Source organism: Octopus sinensis, linkage group LG9 (assembly GCF_006345805.1).
Source record: "Octopus sinensis linkage group LG9, ASM634580v1, whole genome shotgun sequence".
Lineage (NCBI taxonomy): Eukaryota > Metazoa > Mollusca > Cephalopoda > Octopoda > Octopodidae > Octopus > Octopus sinensis.
The window spans coordinates 23178246-23204875 of record NC_043005.1 but is presented as its reverse complement, the minus strand read 5'-3'; the positions used below and the strand labels follow the sequence as shown (position 1 = coordinate 23204875).

The 26630-nt window shown below is 35.5% G+C and overlaps 1 protein-coding gene and 1 long non-coding RNA gene across 2 annotated transcripts in view; one reads left to right on the top strand and one right to left on the bottom strand.

Moving 5' to 3' along the window:
* Positions 1-26630, top strand: part of LOC115215508 (signal transducing adapter molecule 1) — a 95474-nt gene that overhangs the window by 9505 nt on the left and 59339 nt on the right. The window lies entirely within an intron of this gene.
* LOC118764802 lies at positions 18393-26438 on the bottom strand. The gene is made up of 3 exons (XR_005000604.1): positions 26285-26438; positions 18606-18803; positions 18393-18481 (listed from the first exon to the last, which is right to left on the bottom strand). It is a non-coding gene; the product is annotated as an uncharacterized LOC118764802 (long non-coding RNA).

The following is a 26630-nucleotide window of genomic DNA, read 5'->3' as shown; positions in this document are numbered from 1 at the left end:
CAATACTGATATTTACCAAACTGCATTTCCAGTTTTTCCCCACTACCCATGTTTCTGACCATCTCCTCTTCTCTTACATCACCCTGAGACACTCTGGCATCTAATCACCATCATCTCTTTCCAGCTATTCCCACCCTCATATAATGTAGAGTATCCATGTATGTAGTCTATTGCAAGACACCTGGGCTATCCTCTGCCATACTTTTTAAACCTCAACACTTCTCTTACACCTCATCCTAATATTCTTCCTTCCAACTTATTCAAGGGTATTTTCTTTTTCTCTTTTCTTTTCCCTCTATTATACTTTCCTCTATTGCAAGTCACCTGGTGACCTTATTAATGTCAGTGATACAAAAAAAAAAAGAAAAAGAAAAAGCAGCCCAGTACATGCTGTAAAGTGGTTGGTATTATTTGGAAGGGCATCGAGCCCTAGAAGCTGAAGTTTGATGCAGTCTTGCAGCTTGTTGACCCTGTCAGTCCATCCAGCCATGGAAAATGGACGTTAAATAATGATATATACAACTATGTACAAATAATCCTTCTCACTACCCTGGAACCATTTTACTTGATATCCAGCCCCTCATCCTTAATAGTCCTCTCCATCCACACTTTATATTAACCTCCCACCCCCTGTTCCACCAAATCATCTCACCTTCATCACCATTTGTTTCTTGCACTTTCCATACACTATACTTGCCTCCTACCCACTCATACAACCTACCCAACTCAATCTCTATCTCCCCCCCCCCCATTTACTGTATAATCACTACTATTCTGTTTCTCTTCACCCCATAATCATTGGTCATCTTCCTACCCCTTATCCAACATTCACTACATCCACCTCACAACTTTACCCCTTCTCTACAGTTGTCTCCTACTCATCTACCTTATCAACACTTGTTCTTCTTTCTCTTTACTCACCTCCTTACCCATACCCCATCTCTCACTCTCCCATACACTCATACAACCTTTCCCTGCCCACGTTCCCAATCCTTTTGTTTGTACTTCTTCTACTCACCTTGTACCCTTCTTGTATTCACCAATGCTTCATTACTACTATTTTTATCTCTTCTTCATTCCACCCCAATCACCTCCCACCCTCTCTGAAATGTGAGTTGCCATGTGGCCCCTCTACAGTGAGAAACCTGTTCTACCCCCCCCCCCCGGGACCCTACTCTTGTACTTTAATCTTAGCATGAAACCATCTCTCTTGGGGTTCATAGGTTTGCAAGCTGCACTAGTGCAAGTGGTATGTAAAAAGCACCCAGTTCATGCTGTAAAGTGGCTGTTGTTAGGAAGGGCATCTAACCATAGAAACTATGCCAAAGTAGACAGCGGGGGACACAATGTAGTCTTTGGACCCTGTCAGATCCTGTCAAGCCATCCATTCCATGCCAGCACGAAGCGAGGACATTAAATGATGATGATGATTGATAATGACATATTTTATTCCACTAAAACAACCGTAAAGCACATTCAAATTATGAATTCTGTTAGATTTATGCTTTTTTGCTTTTTATTACATGCAAGTTTGTTCCACCTGGATTTACTGCATTGTGATAATATTGGAGTTTAATTATATTTGTGATCAACTAAGTTCTTAATTACCAAGGTTATATTTTTTTAATGTTTAATGCCCTATTGCCACCATTTTTATTGCTTTCCAGCTCCACCTGATCACCTTCCACCCTTTCTTCTAATATTTGAATAGTCATGTAGTTCTTCTACATCAAAACAGCCTAAAACAGACAATACCCGACTAAACACTACAGAGAGAACATTACCAGCCTAACACAGACAATACCCGACTAAACACTTTAGAGAATACCCATCAGATCCTGAAAGCTACACAATACACCCCGCGAATGCTAGAGACACAAAACTCCACTAAATAGTAGAGAGAATCCCCACCTAACACTACACAGAATACTCCACTAAACACACACACACACACACATATATATAGAGAAAGAAAGAGAACATCGCCTAACACAGACTTTTACCCCTCATCTCCTAGCATAAAGCCACCCACCTTCGGATTCATAGTCCTGTAAGTAGCATGGTGACCTTACTAATGTTGGTGCCATGAAAAAGCACCTTGTATATGCTGTGAAGTGAAAGGCATTAGGAAGAGCATTCAGCCATAGAGATCATGCCAAAGCAGACATGGGACCACTTGGAACCACGAGACCCTGTCAAACTATCCAATGCATGCCTGTGTGAAACATGGATGTGAATCAATGGTGATCGTGATTTGTAAAAACATATTTAAATTTTCTTCATACAGCTGTGGTGCTTTTGTATAGGAGTATGTTATGTATTTACATGTATACTGTAATAGTTTTCTTCATTTTGTCAAATGAAAATTCACTGTTTGACATTGTTTTCTTACCTCTTGATTACTACACCTGTCCTTTCCAAAGCTCTGAATTTTGCTAATGCTATTATATTCTTGAGGTGGATATACTCTGATATCCATCTAATCATACATGGAATTTTTTTTTTTTTTTTTAAACAAGTGGAGTTGATTTATTTTTTGTCTCTTGTGAATGAAATTGGGTATTAGAAACTATGTGGAAGCCAAATGGATAGGTTGCACCTATAATTTACTATAAGGGTATCCTTACCATATGCTATATCATACTTATTTGTCTGAGAATTACATCAAAAGGTACAAGTGTGTGAAATGCTCAGGTGCTTAATTGAATGAGTAGGTAATGTAAGTGATCTAACAACTGGAATACTCACTGCTGAAACTGATGGAAGAGGATCCATAGATCATAAAATCTATACGTCTATATGTATGATGCTGCAGCTAGCCACTGAAGACCTTGATGAAGAAGATGGCATCTACACTTGGTAGCATACTGATGGCAGCCTTTTCAATCTGAGGTGCCTGCAAGTTCACATGAAAACACTGGAGCAACTCCATGAATTACTCTTTTGCAGATGCTATTCTTGTTACCCATCTAGACACAGCTCTGCAAGATGCCTCTCCTTGACTTGCAGAAGCTACCCAGCATTTTGGCCTAGAAATCAGTTTAAAGATAACAGAAGTCCTGCATCAACCAGCACCACAGCAAGAATACCATGTCCCTCACATCACCATCAGGGAGACTGGACTAAAGACAGCCAAGCAGTTCACCTACCTAGGGTGCACCATCTTATCAGATGCTGAAATTGACAAGGAGGTTAATAACAGACTGGCCAAGGCAACCAACGCATTTGGCAGATTGTACAAAAGAGTCTGAACAATAACCATTTGAAGAAGGGGACTAAGATTAGTATATACAGAGCTGTCTTTCTGACCACTCTCTTCTATGGCTCAGAGTCATGGATCATCTATGAGCACCACCTTCAACTTGAGTGATTCCATTGCAACTACCCTGGCATCATTTTATGCCACTAATGTCTTGGTCCAAGAGCAGGTGAAGGTCACTAGCATTGAAACAACTCTGCTACGTTGGACAGGACATACTACCAGGATGGGGAGTCATTGACTTCCCAAGATTACACTGTATGGTGAACTCAGCTCTGGTCACTGATAAAGGCATACTAAAGAAGCGGTACAAGGGCTCCCTAAAGAAATTGCTTGGTGCTGACTACATAGATTACCACCAGAGGTCTGTTCTTGCTGCTGACTGTGAAATCTGGCATCTCATTGTCCACTGGGCAACAGCTCCTTTGAAGACACCTGCAGGACTATTCTTGCAGACAAGAAAAAAGGGAGAGAAAGCAAGGACACCACAACCAGTCCTAATCAGCCATGCAGTTTCTGCAGTTGTGCTTGTTTGTCTTGAATCAGACTTTTTATGCATCAGCAAGCTTCTAACAGACATGGACAGTATCCTCTATAAATCTTTGCTTGCAAACCCAAGCCACATGGTGTACATATATAAAATAATGACTGTGATGTTTTTATATGCTATCTCATTAAATTGGGAGGGAGAGAGGGGGATGAGGATACTGTATCAAACAATGAATAGAGAATGAATGACTAGTAAAATGAAAGTGAGTTGAAGGATGAGGTGTTTCTCACTCTTCTGTCACTGGCAAACAGGAGGAAAGAGTGAGTGAAAGGAATTCTGGAATAATGATAATTACATGTAAATCATTCAAAGGTAATATTTATTTTTGGAAATATATTATCATTTTAAATTACATTTTTATGATTATCATTAAATTGTTTGGCACTACTAGCAAATACTGGTTCCATCAGTTTACTGTCTTCAGACTCAGAGGATAATATCAAAGACATAACTGAGAATATAATTTCATTATTGAACACTTCCATTCTTTAAATATTTTCGTTATTAAATGTCAAAATTAAATTTATAAAATAACTAATAAGGATAAAAGTTGTGGAGTTGAATACAATCTGAAAATATGGGTTAAAAGGTTGTTTTTGTAGCATTAATTGTTTGATCAAATGCATTATCAACAGTTTAACTCAACAGTTGATGCCTTTGGAAATGCCATGCACTTCTGATATTGCTTGTTTGTCATGTTATTTCAAAAATAAATTCATCAATATGTGTGTGTGTGTGTTAAAAAAAAACAACAAATTCCAGTTATGAAAGTATTTCAAGAACAAGTTTTTGATAATGAAATTATTTATAATCCCATTTATGTTTTTACTATCCTTTTATAGTTAAGATTGATTAAAATAAGTCAATGGTACATGTGTTTGCTAGTAGTGGCAGCCATTCGGTGGACCAGGAGAAGTGATGTGCTTATATAGCACAATCACGTTTATGAATTATTGGTCTCAGCCTTTTGCTATTAAATACAAACTCAGTACAATTTATCATTGGTTTTGTCTGTCATTTTGAAAGGTGCACCCACCATTCTTTGTAATTAATGAAACTTATATTTGTGACACAGGTATACTTGTGTAATTGTGTGTGTTTACATGCATGCATGTATACATACATGTATCTGCAGATATGGCTATGTGGTTAAGAAGCTTGCTCCCTAACCACATTACTAGTTCAGTTCCACTGCATGGCACCTTGGGCAAAATGTCTTCTATAGTCCTGAGCCCACCAAAGCCTTGTGAGTGGATTTGGTAGTCAGAAATTGAAAGCAGCCTGTCGTGTGTGTGTGTTTGTGTTTTGACTTGTGATTGTTGTAAATGAATGGTCGTTTCCAATATTCTGAGAAAACATGTCTAGCCATTGGGAAATATTACCTTGCTTGGAAACAGGTATGGCTTGGTGACAAGAGTATCTGGCCTTAACAAATCTACCTTAATAAATTCTATCCAACCCATGCAAGCATGGAAAAGTGGACATTAAAAGGATGATGGTGACCAAATATAAAGCTAAAAAGAAAGAAGTGCTCTATCTTGATGGATACATTACACATATCTTGTCTGACACACATGGCCTTTCTTTCTGCTTACAACACAGAAGCAGAGTTCTGCTAATGTTTATAAATGACAGTTGTAATGAAAGGAATTCTTATAATACTACTTTAAGAAATGCCTAAAAATGTACAGAAGCTGAATATTTTAATATATCTATATAACATTACTTACTATAATTAATTTTATAAAAACTGGCAATAAGATAATTTAAAATGAGCAGCTTAATAATTATAATAATAATAATAATAGGCAATGCTTGATCGATACTTTATTTCATTGACTGCCAAAAGGATGAAAGGTAAAATTGACTTTAGCAGGACTTGATCTCAGAACATAAAGAATCTGAAGAGATACCAGGGTTAATAAAATAATGTACCTATCAAGTTGTGGGGTCGGTGGTTTTGACTAATCCCTTGCCCTCTAAATTATTGGCCTTATGTCAAAATCAGAAACCATTGAGGGTTGATAAAATAAAGTACCAATCAAGTCCTTTCTCCCACTAAAATACCTGGTTTTGTGCCTGTGGTAAGAAATAAATGGTTGTGTTACAATTTATATACTATGCAATATCTGGAGTTGCAAATGTTAACTCTTTTGGTACCATATTTCTATTGAAGTACACTGTCCCTGTTTCAATCAATTATCAAAATAATGAAGAATTTAGTAAAATGACTTAAGTTTGTGTTTGAAACTTGAATTAACATGAAATTTTGAGTGAAGGCTTAATCAATTAAAAACATGAAATTTGTATCATAGAACCTGAATGGTTTCAAGCAAGTTACTAAATGTGATTGGGATAGTAAGAGATTTAAAATTTTTTTATATTGACTGTTAGTCATGGGGTAAGGTAATGGCTCATGACGCTTTTATGAGGCCTCTGAGACTGGTGGGAGATAAGGAAGACCTGGCCTGTGCACTTACAACTTTGTTAAGGCACTCATGTTGCCAGGTGGTCTTGTTAAACCAGGCAACTGTCTACAACTCTAAAACTATGGCTGAGCTTCAACTTAGAACACAAGCAAGTGCTACAAGGTATCTTCTCTGGTGTCCCTTTTTGTGGTGCCAGTCCATCACCCTAGGTTCATATTCCAAAAAGGTGATAGGCAAAGTTTTCCTCAATGGGATCTGAGCACAGCGAGTCAAAAGAAATGCCTTGAATCATTCCATCCAATTTACTAATGATGCTGCTTATTGTTTGAATCTTACTTGTTTCAGACGCTTGACTGTGGTCATGCTGAGGCATCGTTTTAAAGGGTTTAATCGAACAAATCAACCCCATTACTTTTTTTTTTTATGCCTGAAACTTATTCGATCAGTCTCTTTTGCCCAACTGCTAAGTTACATAAAACAAACCAACACCGGTTGTCAGGTGGTAGTGGTGGACAAATACACATAAATACACACACACACTCGCGTGCGCACACACAGCAGGCTTCTGTCGATTTTTGTCTGTCAAATTCATTCACAAAGCTTTGGTCAGCCTGGGGCTATAAATAGAAGACAGCCATGGTGCCATGCAGTGAGACCTGAAACCATGTGGTTGGGAAGCAGACTTCCTACCACACAGCCACTATTTATATATTTGTTTATTTTGATAATTATCGTTTCATTAGCTTTTTCATGATGCTTAACCCTAAGTCAGCTGTGATTGAGCAAGACCTATGATCAGACATCTGACATAACGGTTCTTTGTTTTATTCCCTCCACCTCTCCAGTAATCTCGAACTGCATAATTCAATCTATTCTCTCTTTTTTAAGACGGTGGGGTTTAATTTAAGGGCGATTTTGGCTACTGTTTCTAGCAAGTCAAGTGACCATACAAAGGCTCTCTCATTATCACTTATGATGTTTATGAGGGTCGGGTGGTGGTGGGGGGCTGACAGTTCTTTTATTTGGTGCTGGTGTTGTTATTATTTAATACGAAAATGTAAAGGGAAAATAATTTCATTTTCGACATGAAAGTTCGCCCTAATTTTAGATGTTGGAAGCTGAGCAGACTTCTTGCGTTAAATGGATGTTGCTTTTCTCTGTTCGTGACGTTGACTCTGTGGATGATCTCTGCTTTGCCACAAGGACTACAAAGGCGCGGTAAAAAAAGTAAAACTGTGGTGTGTCAGAAGAATACAGCAACAGTCTATAACGACATTTATATATATGTATAAAATAAGCAACAGGCAAAAATGCTTATAAACGTATTTATTAATATGAAAAATATCCAACTCCATCAAAATACATGTATCCTGTATCCACTTCCAAAATGAGGCTATAAGTTACCAGTAGAGGAATGGAAACACCTCAAATAATAAATTTTGGCCTTATTTTCTATAAAGACACCAATGTAGGGATTCATTGCTTCGACAAAAAAAAAAAAAAAATGAAAATTCAAGACAACGAAGAAATACTTAATCGGTTGCTCGACCTGCTACAAATAGCAGCCAAATCTCGCTAAAATTATACAATCCATTTTTTTTTTAAATGAATAACACAGCGAAAAACATTCCTAGATATACAAATAGAGTGTGGTCTAGACAGGAATAGCACTGATCATATTCATTGATTTGCTTAACCTGGGTTGACCAAGGGCTAAAAACAAAACAACAAAATACTTGTAGTGTTATATCGTGTGGAGTATCTAAAAATATCCGATAATAAAAATACATCAGTATTTACAAACAAAGAAATTAATGATATTTAATATTAATATTTAAATTCAGAACATTACAGAAGCAATAATAGATGTCAACCACACACACACACTCTCTCTTTTTCATCACACACCCTTTTTTTATACACACACACACACACTCCTTCCCTTTATCTCCCGCACACACGCACACGGTCGTTAAACTTTAGAAGCGTACTCAATATATGTCGTAGAATTTATATATTCGAGGATGAAGCTTCCGTCCATCTCTACCGTTTTCCATTCCTATATAATATAGCAGCGATATAGGGAGGCATTTGAGCGTATTCTACATGTGATTGAATCCTTAATTATTTTATAAATAAACGTTACAAAGTGTTTTCTTTTAAGTATGTTGTGTACATAGGTATACGTAATTTTTTTACGTACATAAACATATATACTTATACACAAATGTAAATGCACATGTACACATACACACAAATATACAAACATACCCGTGTGTGTACACACACATTTCGTGTTATGAAGATTAACGACTAAATGGATTATTTCTGTACATGTCTGACTAAGCTCGGAAGTGATTATGATCTCGTCTCACAATCTGTCTATTCCATGTCTAACTGACTGTCTATAACTAACGACTGCCTCTTCTTTGTGATGTGTGTAGTAAATCCATTATTCTCCTGTACCTCATTAACTGAAGTTCTAACCTTATCCTCCATCTATTTACTATCACGACTACACAACCATCCAGTAACTTTCGTTTCATATAATATATATATATATATATATATATATATATATATATATATATATATATATATATATATGTATAGTACAATTTTATTGTCCTAATAGGGATGTTTACAACGTCTCTCTTTTATGTAATGAAATAAGCTGTAGTTAATGACTCGGGTAGTTGGTTATTGTCATACATTTATTATCAATTGACTAACGGATTAACAGTTTCTCTATCCCTCTTTTTCACATACTCTGGTGTGTGTGTGTTCGAGAGAGAAAGAGAGAGAGAACTTCCCACAAGCTAAAATAAATAACGCCATATCTGCTGTGCACTAGTTGATTCGTTGTTTTTTTTCTTTCTTCTAGAAACCTCAAACTGTAACCTACCCTAAATTCTATTTAAAATACATTCCCTTTTATATTTTGTTTATCATTAATTTTTTTTTTTAAATGTATTTTTATTTTTATTTGTTAGAGATGCATGAAGGCCAAAACCTCCTGTGTGTTATGATTGTATCATTTAGGTCAGATTTCGTTCGCTAAATTGTATGTCAACGAAACGAGAAGAAATCTGTTGGAGACGGAGTGGATGTACGATTTGCGATTGTAGTGGCAGTGGTGATGGTGGTGTTTAAAGTAATCAATATATATATTTATCGATGATTAATTAGCAAAGAAAATCTATAAAACGAAAATTAATTTTCATCCGATTCGCGAACTCAAAAATTTAAGATGTCATTGTTTTAATTATTCCTGAAATACATCAGTCCATAATCATTGTAACCCCAAACATACAAGGGTGGGGTGAGTTTCTTTTGCACTCAAATGATGTAAATCTTATACGTTATCCCTAAATAAATTAGTGAAAATAATAATTTTTCGGAAATATCCAAATTTTCCATTTAACTAGCACTTTAATTACAAAATGACTGCTTTTGTGGTTGGTAGTCGTAACTTATTACGTGTGTGCGCGTGCGTGAAAAACTCCCTGAGGTTTCATCTTTCTTGTAAGAGATATTAATTTGCTTTAATACAAACCATTTCGAATTTCAGATAAGAACAACTAATGATTTGTTTTGTGTTTGAGGTGTTAAACACAAAGAGGAAGCCATTCCTACTTGAGTAGGAAATCTATTGATTTCCATCAAACTATTTCCTATTCATCAAGCTGTGTCCTCTCTCTATCTCTTGTTTTGTAACTGAAGCAGCCTCTGCTCTTTTAAACTTCTTAATCTTCTATGCACTACAAACATTCTAAGTACACTGAAGGGACTGTATTTCTGCAGCTAATTCCTTTTTTATCCTCTTTTCAGCTCTCTACTCTCTCTGAAATAATAAAGTCAATCATTGGTAGGATTTGAACTTCAAAACAGAAATGAAACTACTGTTAGGCATTCAGCCGAACATTTTACTTCTATCTCCCATCCATGGCACTATTACCCAATTTATCTTTCATTGTTAACTTCTTTGTTGTTCATCTACCTCAGTGAATTGAACTTTTTACATGTGTATCCTCTCGTATGTGTAAAACAAATATTCTGCTTGAGTAAAGCAGCGAGGGGGCTCCTATCTAGTTGCTCAAGCTAGTAGAAACAGTAGCTAAATCTCCTCAAATTACTCTCACTGTCTAAACAATGGAGGACATATTGGATAATTTAGTCTATATTAAAACTGTAATACCTTAATCCGAAGCGTGCTCACTCAGAACTGACCTGGAACTCAACAACAATGATTTCCATTATAGCCTTTTGGGAAAACTTGTAATTTCATTGAATTTGCACTCAGAATCTATGAGCTGGTAACAAATTTGTTGAGGAGCTCTTAAAGCAGATGAAAGCTGACTCTTCACTTGGATAAGATTCCAGTCAATCACAAATGTTTCCGGGTGAGCTAGTAGTACATGACAACTTGAGTGAAATAAGACAGTGTAGAATAAAGTATTCTGCTAAGGGCAAGAGAAACTTGATGGTTCATTGAATTCCAGATGATTTTAAAAATTAACATATATATATATCATCTGTATATTTTTGTTAATAATATATTCAGAGTTATTACTATAGGAGGGTATATGATTTGTAAAAGGGTGTGATTGTGTTTATAATACAAGTACTCTTTTACTCTTTTATTTGTCTCATGCGGCCATGCTGGAGCACCACCTTTAGTCGAACAAATCGACCCCAGAACTTATTCTTTGTAAGCCTAATACTTATTCTATCAGTCTTTTTTGCCGAACCTCTAAGGTACAGACATAAACACACTAGCATCGGTTGTCAAGCGATGGTGGGGAGGCAAACACACACACACACACACACACACATATGTGACGGGCTTCTTTCATTTTCCGTCTACCAAATCTACTCACAAGGCTTTGGTCAGTCCGAGGTTATAGTAGAAGATGCTTGCCCAAGGTGCCACGCAGTAGGACTGAACCTGGAACCATGTGGTTGGTAAGCAAGCTACTTCTCACACAGCCACTCCTAGGAATAAATCTCCATGCATTCTATTGTCTGTCTTTTACTGGCTTCTGTCACTGGACTGTGGCCATGTTATGACACTACCTCAAAATAACACCTTTGAATATATCAACACTTGTACTTCGTTTAGTGCATATTTAATTTATCTTGTGAGATACAAAATGCAGAGTTGGTATTGGAAGAAAGGAGTGATAAGTTAGTCAGACAGAATCACCATAGTGTTTCAGTTTGAGTATACAGGTTTTGCTCTCCCTATACTGATATAAGCATATGACACACACACACACACTACAAGATTCCACACAGGTGCTATCTAACAAATTTCATTCATGATGTATTGGTCAAATCGAAACTCTTGCTGAAGGTGGCATGTGTTGGGATTAAATTTGGAATCATCATGATTGCAAAACAAACTTCTCAATCACATTGTCATGTCTGCCCCAGTTAGCATATGTGTTTAGTAAATAAATTGTGTATAATTGCTTTATATTTCGCTTGGCACACTGTTGAATACATAGTGTACTATCATTAGGTATATGGTCAGTAAATGGTTAAGTCACATCTGTCCTTTAAATTCACCTTGCAGGTCATAGTTCATTATTTAAAATAACTGACCATGTTCTAGTTCCATACTCTATCACATCACTTCGAGATAATATTTTGTAGTTTAGAAAAACAACAATCAATAAATAAATTTGTTTTCTCTATTTTATCTAACTCTGCATTTTGACCTACATTTGTCATTCCACCATCTTCTCAGTGAAGGCTCAGCTGTCTGCAAACCTTTTGAAAAATATGTGTGGGCACGAGAGTGTAAAAAAAAAGAAATTTAATTATCTCCTTGCTTCGAGGAACTTTTACAGAGCAATACTGAGATATTATTTTTATGGTGTTAAGCTTTATGAGATACAATCTGGTTAAACACATAAAGAGCAGAGTAACTGCTGACTTAACCCTTTCAGTACCTACCTGTCTGGGACCAGCCTTGGTTCTATGATTCTGACTTTCTGTTAAAACCTATCAAAATTTCTCCCCAATTTATGTTCCAAATCCCAGCTTGATAATCCTTTCTATTTATAATAATTTTGGGAGGAGGGGAAAGTTGGTTAGTACTCAACTGGGACTTGTCTTATTGACTCCAGAATTTGAACTTGCAACATAAAGACCGACGAAATGCTGCTAAGCATTCTTGTTGTGCATGCACAGGCGTGTGAAAGTGCTTGTACTTCCTAACAGAGAGGAGGGGAAAAAATACATGCTTCTGTGTATAAAAAGATTTCAGAGCACACAGATTAGCAAACTAATTAAGGGGTTGGCAGTGGGTGGGGATGTAAACAACATATGTACCAGTTGAACTCTGGGGTTGATGTACTTCCTCCCCTGGACTTGTTGGCCTTGTGCTAAAATTTGAAGCCATTATTATTATTACAGTAGAATCTCACATATAAAACGTAGGTTAAGAAGTAGTGATAGCAGATAGTGTGGACCAAGGAGACTCATGGATAATCAAATGATTAAGAAGATGCATAGCAAATGACTTGCTTCTAGGGAGCTGAACCTTCAGCCATTTCTTTGACACGGAACACAAAACATGTGTTATTTGTGCTTGGACATGTGTGCAGAAGCACAAGGGCACAAAATCTATTTCATGAGCCTGAGTGGCTGAGGTGCAACATGGCATCAAAGCCATGTTTTGAAATCTGATAGATGCAGTGGACACGTGCTATTTGATTTGAAACAGATGAGTGTGTAGTTTTCCATTATTACCTTGCCAAATTCTTCATAAAGCATGATGGACTGGAGATGGTGAATGTTGATACCTATTTTAACAGGCTGCCCCCAACTCATTGCTGAAGATCTTACAAAAGTGGCAGAAACATTGAACCGATAGTGCAAGAGGCCAGTTACCAAGAGGACTTATGAGCTTTATTGCTATATGCAAGACATTTTTGTTACTGTATTAGCAACTGTCTACTGCAATTATCAGTAGACCAAGAGCACTCCTTGTCATGTGACTAGGAATAGTGACATTGGAGTGGAAAGATCTGAACAAGGAGAACAAGAAACAAATTCAATCTGATAACTTTTCTAAACAGTTAAAAATATGGCAGAGGAACTCCTAAAGGGGTTGGCACTTGTTAGTATAGTCAGAGATGCACAAAGTTGTGCAATCCCTGACAAAATGATCCATGACCATCTCCCTCATGTGATACATCAAAGAGTAAGTTAGGAATACATCTGTCTTTTATGGATCACTGACCAATTTGGCTCAATCTAAAGCTTACAACAGGATCCAGTAATGCTACTTGATGGCTATCTTAAAACTAGACAGTTTTGGTCTTGCCTTCAGAGACTGGATCACTACAATATATGATGGTATCTGTTCAATGATCAAGTTAAATTATTACTTCTCAAAGTGTGGAAAGCTTTCTCAGAGTTTGGAGACAGTGAGGGACATTCTGCTAAGACTGCAACACAGGAGAGCCATGTCTGCATATGTGGATGACATCATTATCGTAGCATCAAGTAGTTCTGAAATTGAAGTGGTCAGCATCTAATAACTGGTTACCAGGAGGTTATGAGAGTATGCATAATCTGGGACAAGTCAGTAGGCTAGCTCAAAACTTGGTGAGACAAGTTAATGCAAATTGTTGCTTTTGTGTTAAACTGAGAGGGTCTTGTTAAAAGCATGCGCCACTTGTTTGGAATAAGCTTTACAGAAATATTGGCAGATGAAACTGTCCAGCAGTATGCATCCTGGCTGAACACAATAAAATACACAGTAGCTAAGCACTTGGGTTGAATTAAACAAGTAGTCCCCTCCCTCAAAATGCATGGCCTTATACCATGGTTAGGAATTGTTGTTGTTATTGTTAACATAGTTGCAATGCTGAAGACTGAGTTTTTGGACATTTGTTAATTTCCACCAAACCTCCATTCAATTGTCCAGTATTTCTGTTTGTAGCAATCAATGAACATAATTAATCTGTCTCTCTATTGCAAGCATTTCTTAACACAAATTTAAATAAAAGCTGTTGTGTATTGTGTATGTCACATTTTATACAGTAGCAGAAGCAAAATGGCTGGATAGATACAATATTAAACTACCAATATACATATTATAAGTTGAACTTCAATTATCTGGACTGTACACTTAATCCTACATACCTCTTGGGAATGTTTCTTATATTTCATTTAGGACAGTGGTTCTCAACCTTCTTTTTCTTACCTATGGACCCCTTTGATTTCTCTTTTACTCGGATGGACCCTCTTTACCATTTTCTGTTTAAAAAATCCTATTATATTTTTATAATTAAATATCATTAAGAAATGTATAAAAAATTTTTAATATTTTGTGTCTTGTAGAAGAATAACCAATTTTATTGCAGATAAATTTTAACAAACTCTTATGTGAACCCCATGGGCCTTGAATTGGGAGAATATGTAACTTTTTATTGACCCTCGAAAACTGAAAGAAAAGATTTACAGGCATTTGAATTCAATGCAATGGGATAAAACTAAGCCCCACCAAGCATTTTGTTCGGTGCTCCTGCCATTTTTGCCATAATTAAGATAATACAATTTTAACACAGGAAACATTTGTAATGGGACTGTGTAAAGGACTGAATTACCCTCAGTACATGACAAGTATTTAGTTTTTGATTCCAAAGTGATGAAAAACACTCATGCACAATACTGTAAAAGGATGCAACTGAGTAGTCCATTTTCATGTCCTTCAAATAATAAGGAAAGGAGGACAATGCAAAAAAGACAGCCTACAACATAGTTGGGTGGGGGTGTTATGTAAAGTGTATAAAAAGGAATAGCAATTAATAAAACCCTCCTACTCCCCAAAAAAGAAGATGGCTGCCCAGCACCAATCTCGTTGCTATTTTTAATCGGTTGAACAAGTGTGTAAAGGTTCCCTTTATTGAACCATTAAGACATGTTTTTCTTTGTCTGGTGGCTATGGCAAAAGAAGTTGTATGATGGATGAGGTTGAAAGAAATGAAGACAGACATGTTCCTTATTGACCAAGACAAATGCTGCAAGACCAATGCTCAGTGCTGGCTCTTAAAAGTGCTCAGGGTTCAGCAGTATGCTAATAGGAAATGAGTACAGAAATGAATTCATTTTTTTTCATTTGTTAAGCTGGTTTTAAAAGTGATCCAATCTAGAAACTGGTCCACAAATAGAACTGGCTATCCAACCAAACACTCCTGTAATTATAATTGTTGCTGATTCATGTGTGTCATTTCTAGTACACACAAACAGTCATGTGATTTAAGTCTAACCCCTTTTCACGTTACATAACTGCTGATTTCAATAGAAGAAATACTTTTACCTAATGTGACATCTAATCACCTGATTATTAGTATTTGTGAATTGTCAGGTCAGCTCTTGTTAACCACCTTTATCAATGCCTCTTCCCTCACTCACATCAGCTATTTAAATAACATTAATATTTGACATAGTAAACCAAGAAATTTAAATTAAAATCACATCCTTAATGATATGAACAATAATTTTCTAAAACGTTAATCCTGGTTAAACAATCCCGAAATTTTAAGAATATAATCTGGAATGTAGTAATGTGCAAGTGTGATTTTTGTTTTATTTTATTTTTTAAAAAAGCTTTTTTTTTTTTTAGTGATAGGGTGACTACTCCAGACATGTTTAAGTCTTACTGGACTTTCTCAGTTAAACTTGGCCAGATCTTAACTGACCAGAGAAATATATAGGACTTCTGTGAATGAACACATAGTGGTGTTATAAATGAAGAGAATGACGGGTGGGAGTGGGGAATATCCAGGGGTACCTGCTGCATACACACTTAATAGTAAAGTGAGGGGGCACTAACATACTTGATTTAGTAAATCAAGAAATTTTTTATAAATTAAAATTATTGCTTCATTAATGATAGCTATTTTCTAAATGACTAATTCTGGTTTAAAAGGGTTGAAAACTCTAAAATTTTAGTTAAAAGTAATTAAATAGGGAATGCAATGGAAATTGTGTTGTACATTGACAACTCTTGACATGTTTCCATCTTATTATACCACCTCTGTGGTTTGTGACAAGTCAACTGCCCCAGATCACTTTATGATAAAGTACCCTCACAGTACCAGTAGGTTACTAAAACTGCTGAAAATAACAACCAAATCACCAACAAATCATGCTCTGTTATGTATAGGAAAGACATTTTTGTTTTAGATAACCATAATAAAAAGATTGGGTGGTCATGACTGGAGTGAGTTTGATTATAGGTTTGCTCCATAATGGTTGACCTGTGGCTATACAACAACAACCTACACAATATAAGCATGTTTTTTACTGTGTTGGTTGTCTCATGTATAACAGGGGCATATAATAAAAGCCATTATTATTAATGTTGTTGTTGCTTGATCCTGATCAACCCTCACTAAACAGATCAAGGACATTACGTTTTTTTTGTAAATCAGGATTATATTATCCTATGTGTCTTTCCTTTAGTTTTTTAACCCATTAAGTCCCAGGGTACTTAACTTTCTAAATATTACTTTTAAATTTTTACAGATGATTGAAAATAGGTTAAAATGAAAAATATAATTATTAACACTTCTTTACTTCAAGTAGAAATGGAAATACCTGGTGTCCTATAAATAGGACACTGAGACTATGTGATATAGCTTATTTAAGGTTCTCATTTAGTGTCCTATTTATAGGACAGTGGGACTCAATGGGTTAAAATGATTGATGTGATTTGAAGAAGATTTGATTACTAACAGTTTGGATGAGCATGTAGAAGCTTTTGTTATTAGATTGTCCTGACTTGTAGGTACTGTGAAAGAGGCTGCAGAAGACTGAAAAGGGCTGAAGAGTTGGTATAAACCCTTCACCGTTTACAAGTTCTTTTTGGAAAAGGAGAGGAAGCTGGGGAGGAAAGTGCTGCAATTCTCCCCTCTCCATCAGTAAATGTGTTAAAAGATGCGAGAGAATGGTTAACGTCATGAGAGTGAACAGGTTTCCTCTGAACATGTCTAGGCCAGGAATTGACAGCTGAGAGAAAGCACTTGCACTTGGTGGTTAGGGTGGCCCAGATTTCAAGGGGCTCCATGATTGGTCCTAGGTAACTTTTGAAGGGGGGTGGGGGACATTTTTATGTACTGCCCCTTCTCACTATACTGTATCCTATCTGTTTGTAATGTCCTTATCGAGCCTCTGTGGTTAATATAGAAATTATCATTGCTGTATTTGTTCTGGCTCTATATTTAGAGTTCAAATCCTGGGATGGTCAGTTTTTACCTTTCATCCTTCCAATGTGATAAAATAAAGTTCTAGTTAAGTACTTTATCATTTTAATTAATTGACTCCCCTCCTCAAAAATTCCCAACCATGTCTCTGAATTAGAAATTATTTATTTATTCATTTAGATCAAGGGTGGTTCTCAATCACCTTGAATACTGTTTGATTCTGGTGGACCCTTATAGCCATTTGATGTTTAAAAACTAGTTTTATCAAAAGTTCTTTCAAAATCCCTATTTTGTCTTCCACACATTAACTTGTGTAGGTTGAATTATGTAAAATGTTAGAGAAAGAAACCTGTTTCTTGCAATACATACCAATACATACATCTAAACTAAATTTTTTGCAAGGGCCTTTAAAATACTATTATGGATCCCCAAGTTATTATTTTATTGCATGGATCCCCAAAAATATTTTAGGGATCCGGTAGAGAAACCCTGACTTAGACCAAAGAGGAATAAATTTATTTAATGAATATCCCTAACAATGAAATTGGTGTTCAACACTTGCAATTATACTTTAGTTTATTAAAAATAATTAACAAACCACCAACAGTAGCAGCCATGGATGTAGCTTCATCATTGACAAAAATTACAAACATTTTAAGGAATTTCACATGAAGAACAATATATACGTTAAATCCACCCAGCCATGACTAACATGGTCATTTTGCTAAAATGAATAACTAATCGGTTAATCAGTCAACAAAATTAATTATATATTTGGCAAGGCAATGAGCAATAACACACAGTAAATACAGTTTTAATACAATAATTACAACATAATGTCATTGATAAATACCAGCACAAACAGATGTCTAGACAGTATGTTTCTAGCAAGACAGTTTAGGTCCTTGTGGCTATTTCACTTTTTTTTTTCACAGCACTAATAAAAGCCATGATCATCATAACTTCCATTGATTTCCCTCAGTCAGTAGATATTCCTTTTCTTTCTCCTTATGGACATCTGCAATTAGAAAAATTAAAACACTTGACTCTCTTTATCACATTTGTATGTAGGAAATAAATAATAATGTTGATTAATTGATTGATAAGTCAATGACCTGTTTGTATTGATTAATTTTTATTACCTGCTTCTATTCTTTGTGTCTGACTGTAAAGTTTATTTGGTTTTGTCTGTCGTTTTAAACATTTCACTGCTTATTTTGCTGCTAAAATGATGGGAATTCCTCATAACTAAAGCAGGCTGTCCACTTGGTAGTGGTGATGGTGGGTGTATGGTGAGTTCGATGTGGAATATACTGTACACACCAGCCATCACTTGTAACCTGTAATCAGAATCATTATTTCAGTTACTATGACAAGACAGCTGTATAAACCCAGGCCAACTCCGATTGAGCAACTTCTACTCATAGATAATCCAACAATGACCACCTTGTCTTCTATTTAGATATAAATATATTTATGACTAATAATCTTCTTTCATTTGAGGGAAATTGGATTACTATCTCTAGCAGGTGGCACAACCATGCAGACCAGTGGTTCCAAACCCTTTTATTTGAATGAGTTTTCCCATGGACTCCTTGTGTGTGTACAGACCCCTAGTACTACCTTTGCAGACCCCAGATTGGGAACTACTGATGTAGACCCTCCTTCAGCTGATGGCCTGATAGACTGGTGGTCTCTCATCTGAAGTTGAACATTCCCAGATAATCTGATATCTACTTCCTCACAGCCAGTTAAGAAAAATGTAGAATATATTCTGCCCAGATGTAGGAGCCTGGGGAAGATTTTTCAAATGTATTCTTTTTGTTGTTGTTAGTGTCTCACACACACACCAAAAACAAAAAAGAAAGAAAATGGTAATCTATTTGAGAGACAGCTATCCATTATCTCAAACACCATAATCACTATTTCACTTGCCCAGTGTATCCCTACCATGTGTTGTAACTGTGCATTGTATATAATATCCCTTTGACGCACTAAACCTGTTCTGAAGATGGACATGTCAAGCATGTTTTACTCACTCCTCCCATTGTTTACAGCACATGCATATACATTACACAACATGTGTAGGGAGGACAATTCTCGTTATATCCCTCTTTTTTCAACATTGTTGATTATTTCAAATGAGAGTATGAGTTGGGTGAGATTTATTAAGACACAAACCTTTAAATATTTCCAAGTAAGGTACTTATATTGCACAGTTTTGCATGAACCACTGACCTGCCAGATGTTTTGTTCATATGGAATGGTAAATATTGTCATAAATAGTGTGTCATTTCAAATACATGCAGAGACAAATACACACAGGTATGTATATGTGTAACCAAATTCAACCCAATGCTTCTCTCAAACTAAGGCCATAGTTTAGATACTGACCTAACGTACAAACTTTTTAACCACACAGCTGAACTCTACGGATTCCAAGTATAACAATGTAAGCAATGAAAAGGTTTTAAATAAGCGTCTAATGTTGGTATCTTTTTGTTTCTCTTGATGTAACTATTTCAAGAGCAAGTTAGTTAATGCTTATTAGATCACTAGATCTTCTCCTGCTGTGACTGTCTTACTATTTAGGGAATTTGTTTTTATTAGTTCACTTGTGTCATGAAGATCAGGAACTTTGTGAGATTACTCAACACTACTATCTGCTAAATCCAGGCTATTGGGTAAAGCTCTTCTGCATTTTATGGCTTGCGAGTGTGCTTTTCCTGTTTTGCTGCTATAACCATCACTCATGATATAACTACCTGTTATTTTCAGTCACTTTTGCAAGTACTCAATCATGATCATTTTTTTTGTCTTGGTGGAAACATATTTTGCCGATCTGCATTTTAGCATTTGCTCAGTCTACCATTATGTAGGATTCTGGGCATTCAGACACACTCAGTTTCAAGTGGAGATTAGTAGTAGACAGTAAGATTCTGGTTCTTCATCCAATTAATTTGAACTACAGGAAAAAGTACATGCACTGGCCTAGCTGTATTCCTATTGTAAAATATGGACCATCTGCTTTTTCTAAGTCATTTCAAAATTCCTGTAACTCTTTCTTACACATCATTAGGTTATAGACATATGTGGCTGGAAGTTCTGTGCACAAGTTGTTGAGTGTTGTAAAATTCTTTGAATAACTAACTTTTAAATGATGGCTCATTGTCTGTCACAAGATTCACTGCAATACTATGTCTCACAAACTAAAACTTACAGTGGTTTATGACTTATAATTTAGTGAATTCATTGTAGCAGTTTGCTGCACATAAGTTCTTTTCTTTGGAAAGTAAATTCAGATAACTTCTCAGCAGCAGTGTTCTCAGTAACGGTCACTAACATTGTATTATGCACCTGTGTCTAACACTAACATTGCATTATGCACCTGTGTCTAACACTAACAGGTCATATTTATCACTTCTGTTGACACTCACAGCCTCCCCACTATCTAGTACATTCACAAACAATGTGTCTGTTTTAAATGATTTTGTTTTTCTGCTTCCCTCTTCATGGAGCTTTCTATTTAAGCTTTTGATAGCCTAATTTGCCACATTTAAAACAATCTTTCTATATTTGTGGCTCTCTGCTGGCTTTGTTTTTGAAAGGTTTGTGAAACTGACATTCTTCATAGCATGTATAGCATTACCATTATTTAGATCTCTGTTGGTTTCATCAGCTCTTTGTACAAAATGGCTACAGTTTTAGCCAGGTCAAGATGTTCTAGACCAACAACCAATATATGCAAAACCAAACTGTCAGTCTAATTATTAATCTCACTTCTATAATGTAGGTCTCAGTTCTATCAAATATTCATTAATATTTCTCCTTTGTTTGGTAGTAAGAAACTAGTTAACAACATTAACCCATTAGTGCCCAAATTGTTTTCATTTGATTTATTACCAAAAATCTTTTTTTCTGATAAAAGAATTTTTATTACAATATTTGAAAGACACGACAGTCTCAATGACTAACTAAAGATATCTCAGAAAAATACAGGTGCTGCAGAAATATGATGGATTATCCTTCTGGTCCTGAAAAAAGGACCATGGGTGCTAATGAGATAAAGAGCAATTCTAGGTACACAAAGCAATTCTATGTCCTCTGCATATATATGGCTTCCCTCATCTGTTGTATTGATTGATTTCATTCATTTAGTCATTAATAAAATTACACCTCCTTGTTATTTTAATGTACAATAATTCAGAATTAGGTTTTCAGTTTTGGTTCAAATTAACCTACTGGTAATTCTCATTGGCTCATTAACATCAACTATTGTTCTTTCATGTGGATAGCATCTACTTACCCCACTAATCCCATCACTAATTCTGCAAGTATGGTCAAGTCAGTGAAACATTTGTCTTTCACACTTGTCAAAATAATCAAAATGTTAGTCAATAATTAATAATATTTGGGGGGGGGTCCCCCTTTCACAACAATCTTTACAAATTAATCATTTTTCATGTTCCTTGCATTAAATACATCAACACAAACTTCTATAGAATGGTTTTTTAGAATGGTATCATATTCTAGATCCCTAATTCTTAACTCAGTTGGTATTTCAGGATTTTGAGGGTAAATTTAGACATTCCAATGAAGAAATCATTTTTCCTCATTATTTCACAGTTTTTGTTTGATTTATTTTGCTTAATGTTGCTTTTAGAGATCCCAATTTTAAATTAATATAAAACGCTGTTATGCAATAAGTTGTGTTGTATACATGACTGTTCATTTATTATATGTAAGGTGGGCTGCCATGGTAAGCTGAAAAAAAAAAGCATAAGAAACAAGATTGTTGATTATTGTAAGTTTCTTAGCAGGCAATATTTAAGTATATTTCTTATCCTCATAACATCTGATACCAGTTCCAGCTAGTTTCAAATCATTTACTCTTATTTAAAATAATGTAGTTTAAGCTTTTCTGTATATGATAGAAGCTAATTGTTAACATTGTTTGAACAGAGGAGTGATATAAAGTAGGGATGTTCTCTATAATTTACTATATTATTGGGGCACCATAAAAAAAATCAAGAATTTTAATTAAGAAATAAGTGGTGTCTTTTAACTTTATGTTGAAGACAGGATTTGAGTCATCACAAGCTTGTCATTTGTATCTGTTGTATACATTACTTTCTGTTGTTCATACTGATAAACTTTACTGTGCCACTGTATCTGTTTACAAGTTGTACTAGCCAATCCTTTGGCGTCATATAATGTGAGTGTACTAATGATCTTAAAACCATTCCTTCAATCTTATTATATAAAGTTAAGTTTTCACTCAATGTTTTCAGGTTCCAATATTAAGTACTCTTTATTTATATACTACATAGCCTGATTTCAATTAAAGGAAGACTTATAAGGTCTTCAAAAACATTCATGATTTTGGTACAGTCAAATTGAATACCTTTTCACCTGTCTGTATTGGTTGAGGTGGTGTTAGTGATAAAAATAAAAAATTGAAACTCATTGTATGAGATGTGGGTGTGATAAATTTTATACTTAACCTGTAAATGTGGCTGTGTAGTGAGAAGCTTGCTTCTCAACCACATGGTTCTAGGTTCAGTCCCACTGCATGGCACTTTGGACATGTGTCTTCTACTATAGCCTTGGATTGACCAAAGTCTTGTGAGTGGATTTGCTGGACGGAAATTAAAAGAAGCCTGTCATATATGTGTGTCTGTGTTTGCTCCCTACCACTGCTTGGCAACCGGTGTTGGTGTGTTTATACTTTGTAACTTAGCAGTTCGACAAGAGACCTATGAACAAGTACCAGGCATAGCAAAAAAAAGTCCTGGGGTCAATTCATTTGACTAAAAAAATTAATCGAGGCAGTGCCCCAGCATGACCACAGTTTATATATAATAAATGAACAGTCATGTATTCAACACAACTTATTGCATAACAGCGATTCTGCTAGTCTATTGATATTTAAGCTATTTTAATTCTCTGAAAATAAAAGTTCTCTATCATCATCATCATCATTACTACCACTTTGATTGTTGACTGGATCTTATTAGCATTCTTTGATTGATAGACAACCCTTTTGATACCAACTTGTCTGAAACCACTCCTAGTCCCATGATACTAACTTCCTGTCTTAAAGTGACCTAAATTAAGACCTTCCATCAAAATTTCAAGTTAATTTATGTTCCAGGTGCCAGCATAATATCAAACTTATTTTACTAAATTCTTCAATATTTCCAAAACTAATTGAAACTAAAGCAATGTATTTCAATAGAAAAATAGGAACAAAAGGTCTACTTCATTGCATGTTTTATCACTACCATCTGACCCTTGGGTGCCGTTTGCAGGGTGCACTCTTGCAAGAAGTTGATCCACATTTCAAGTTTGAAGATAACTTGTTCCCTTTCTCCTACCAATCTAAGATCCTGAAAAAAAGGTAATGAGAATGACCCTTCTTCTCCAAGTCATGTGAAAACAGTAAGACATATCTTTTTACCCTACTCCATGCTTTCCTTTAACTATAGTTTTGGTGTAAAATAAAAAGGGTTTCTTTATATTAAAAAAAAATGAAAAACATATTACAAGTAAGAGCTGTCATGGTCTCAGGTCACTAATTATTGACACTTAAGAAAGTTACCTGCTGTGTGCTGTTGTCCTATTCAAATGAGCTATACTCTGAAATTATGTAGTTTTTAAAAATATTATTAACTTTGGAAATTAAACAGTATTTATATTTTTATATTGACAAGTCAGAGAATTGCAGGTAATGCTTTATAGCCTTTTGTCAGTTACTTCTGGCTAGGAGATAGGGAAGAGTTGGTGAGAATAGTGTGGTTAATGTTCAGTTTGAATTCTTACTGGTTAATGTCACCCTCTTGTGACACCCAGGCCAATTTATCAACCTAAGTGATACAAGCTGAAAGGACCTTGAGGATGATCCATTGACCCAAAGAAACAAAAGTTTTCAAGTGTAATAGCCAATCAGAGATCATCTTTCAGTTGATATAATATAAAACTATATAATATACATAGTTTTACATACTAGTAAAGTAGTTTTAAGCACTTTATCCTTTGTTTTCTACATGCACCTATCAATTTCAATCCATCTCAAAAGAAATAAAATGGAAATTACTATTTGTAAATCTTACAATGAGAGATATTCAGCAACAGTACTTTGGAGTAAAGATTGTTTGCCAACATAACATGGCAGTCCTGGTTTAGGACGAATGTTGCTGTAATTTAGCCCCAGGAGACATCATCTCCAGCTGGCTATACGACACGATCAGTGACTAGTTGTCACTTTGAAAACTATATATTTTGAACGGGAATTTGGCAGCGCCACCTCTAGTCGAACAATTATTCTTTGCTGATGAAGAGAAATAACCTGGAAATTGTGATACACAGATATTATTTTGAGCTGAGTGAGGGTGCTAGATTTCCTTTTTAAAAAATATAAGGACACAGATCATGTTGTATAGCCAGCTGGAGACAATGTCTCCTGGGGCTAAATTACAGCAACATTCGTCCTAAACCAGGACTGCTATGTTGTCAAACAATCTTTACTCCAGAAATAGAATAGTCTTTTTGGCTACAGTTACCAAAACACTGTGTCTCCCAAAAGGGTTAAAGAGAAAAGGAATGGAAGAAATATACAATTCTTGAAAATAACAATTTAGCAATGTTTAGTATGGCAGGGCATGTCTTGATGGGTGGGTATATATAACATATCACTTCAATAACTGAAAGAGGGGTGATAAGTGCAATGAGTTTTGGAGGAAGTGGCAAGTATTCAGCCAGTAAGTTGAAGTTAATAGCAGTGATGGTGGTTGCAGTAATAGGGAATGTTGTGTCATCTAAATGTATTCAATTACTTTTTTTTAGAAATTGGAATGTTGTCACAGTAACTGCAAAAATATAATAATTTTTTTAGACCTGACATTAACATGTGAGTTTTGTGCTCTAAACACAATCCTTTATGGCTATTGTGTTGAAGTATGGCTATTAAAATATATGCCAGCATATTCAAACATTGGTATAGAAATTGAATTACTCTGTTAATGTAACAACTCCATTCTGAAGTAAAAAAAATATTTCTACTGTGTGTGGTTTTAATAGCAATTCAAAAGACGTATGAGGAAATTAACAAATAGCATTCACAGGAACTTAGCACAAGATGATAGAAAGACCCAGTCTGCAGTGATGTGACAGTGCTAATGATAGATATGTAGACATACCTAAACTAACTGCAGTATTGCTAGTCATATTAGCTGGACTATCAACCTGCAGAGTTTGAATATAACATGATTATTGAAGTATGAGCATTCTTATATCAACTGTCCATCCATCTTGGTTAACTCATAAGTTGTAGTCATCATCAGTATGATTTAGAAGATTGTGTAGCAACATACAGTAATTCCTTGCCATATTGCAGTTCACCTATCACACACTCAATACATCGTGGTTCACTCAATACATTGCAGATTTTTCTGGCTAATATATGTAAATTTATATTGTGGACTCCTCAATATATCTGGGTTTCTGCTGCTGATCGGTATTTATATTTTTTTAGATTTTAATTATTTCTGTGGGAATGTGACACCCATGATAGTTCAGGGGTTACTGTATGTGTGATATATCCTATTGTCCTCACTATATTGATGCATGGTAGAATGTATAGCATGATCACAAAACAGACAGCCATTTAGTATATCTAGAGTACCAAAACCTGTGGGAAAGCTTTATATATTTGATGACATAACCTTTATATTTAGTTCTTCACAAGTACAGCTGATCAAAACTAATTAGCAACAGCAATAACAGTATTTTTAGAAACATTGAAGACTAACATTATACTTACAAGTTACATAGTGTAAGAATGTTCAGGTTTCTAATTTAGATGTCTTTATTACTTAAATGAAGTGCAGTGAGCTACCTTGGCCAAAAAACTGAAGCAAATAAACAGACCATTGCTTTGTAACAACACAATGTAATGTTGTTAGGCACTTCCTGCTGCTAATCTCTGAATGATGAAGTGGCAATGAAACCTGTTTTGTCAGCCAGGCAGACTTAGACAAATGCAGTTACAACTACCTTAGGAGCACAGCCCAGTGACTGTAGCAAAGATTGAACTTGTGACCATGTAACCTGTAGTCCATTATGCCTGTACCTGTGTTAATGTAAAACAAAAATTGGCTTATCTCATT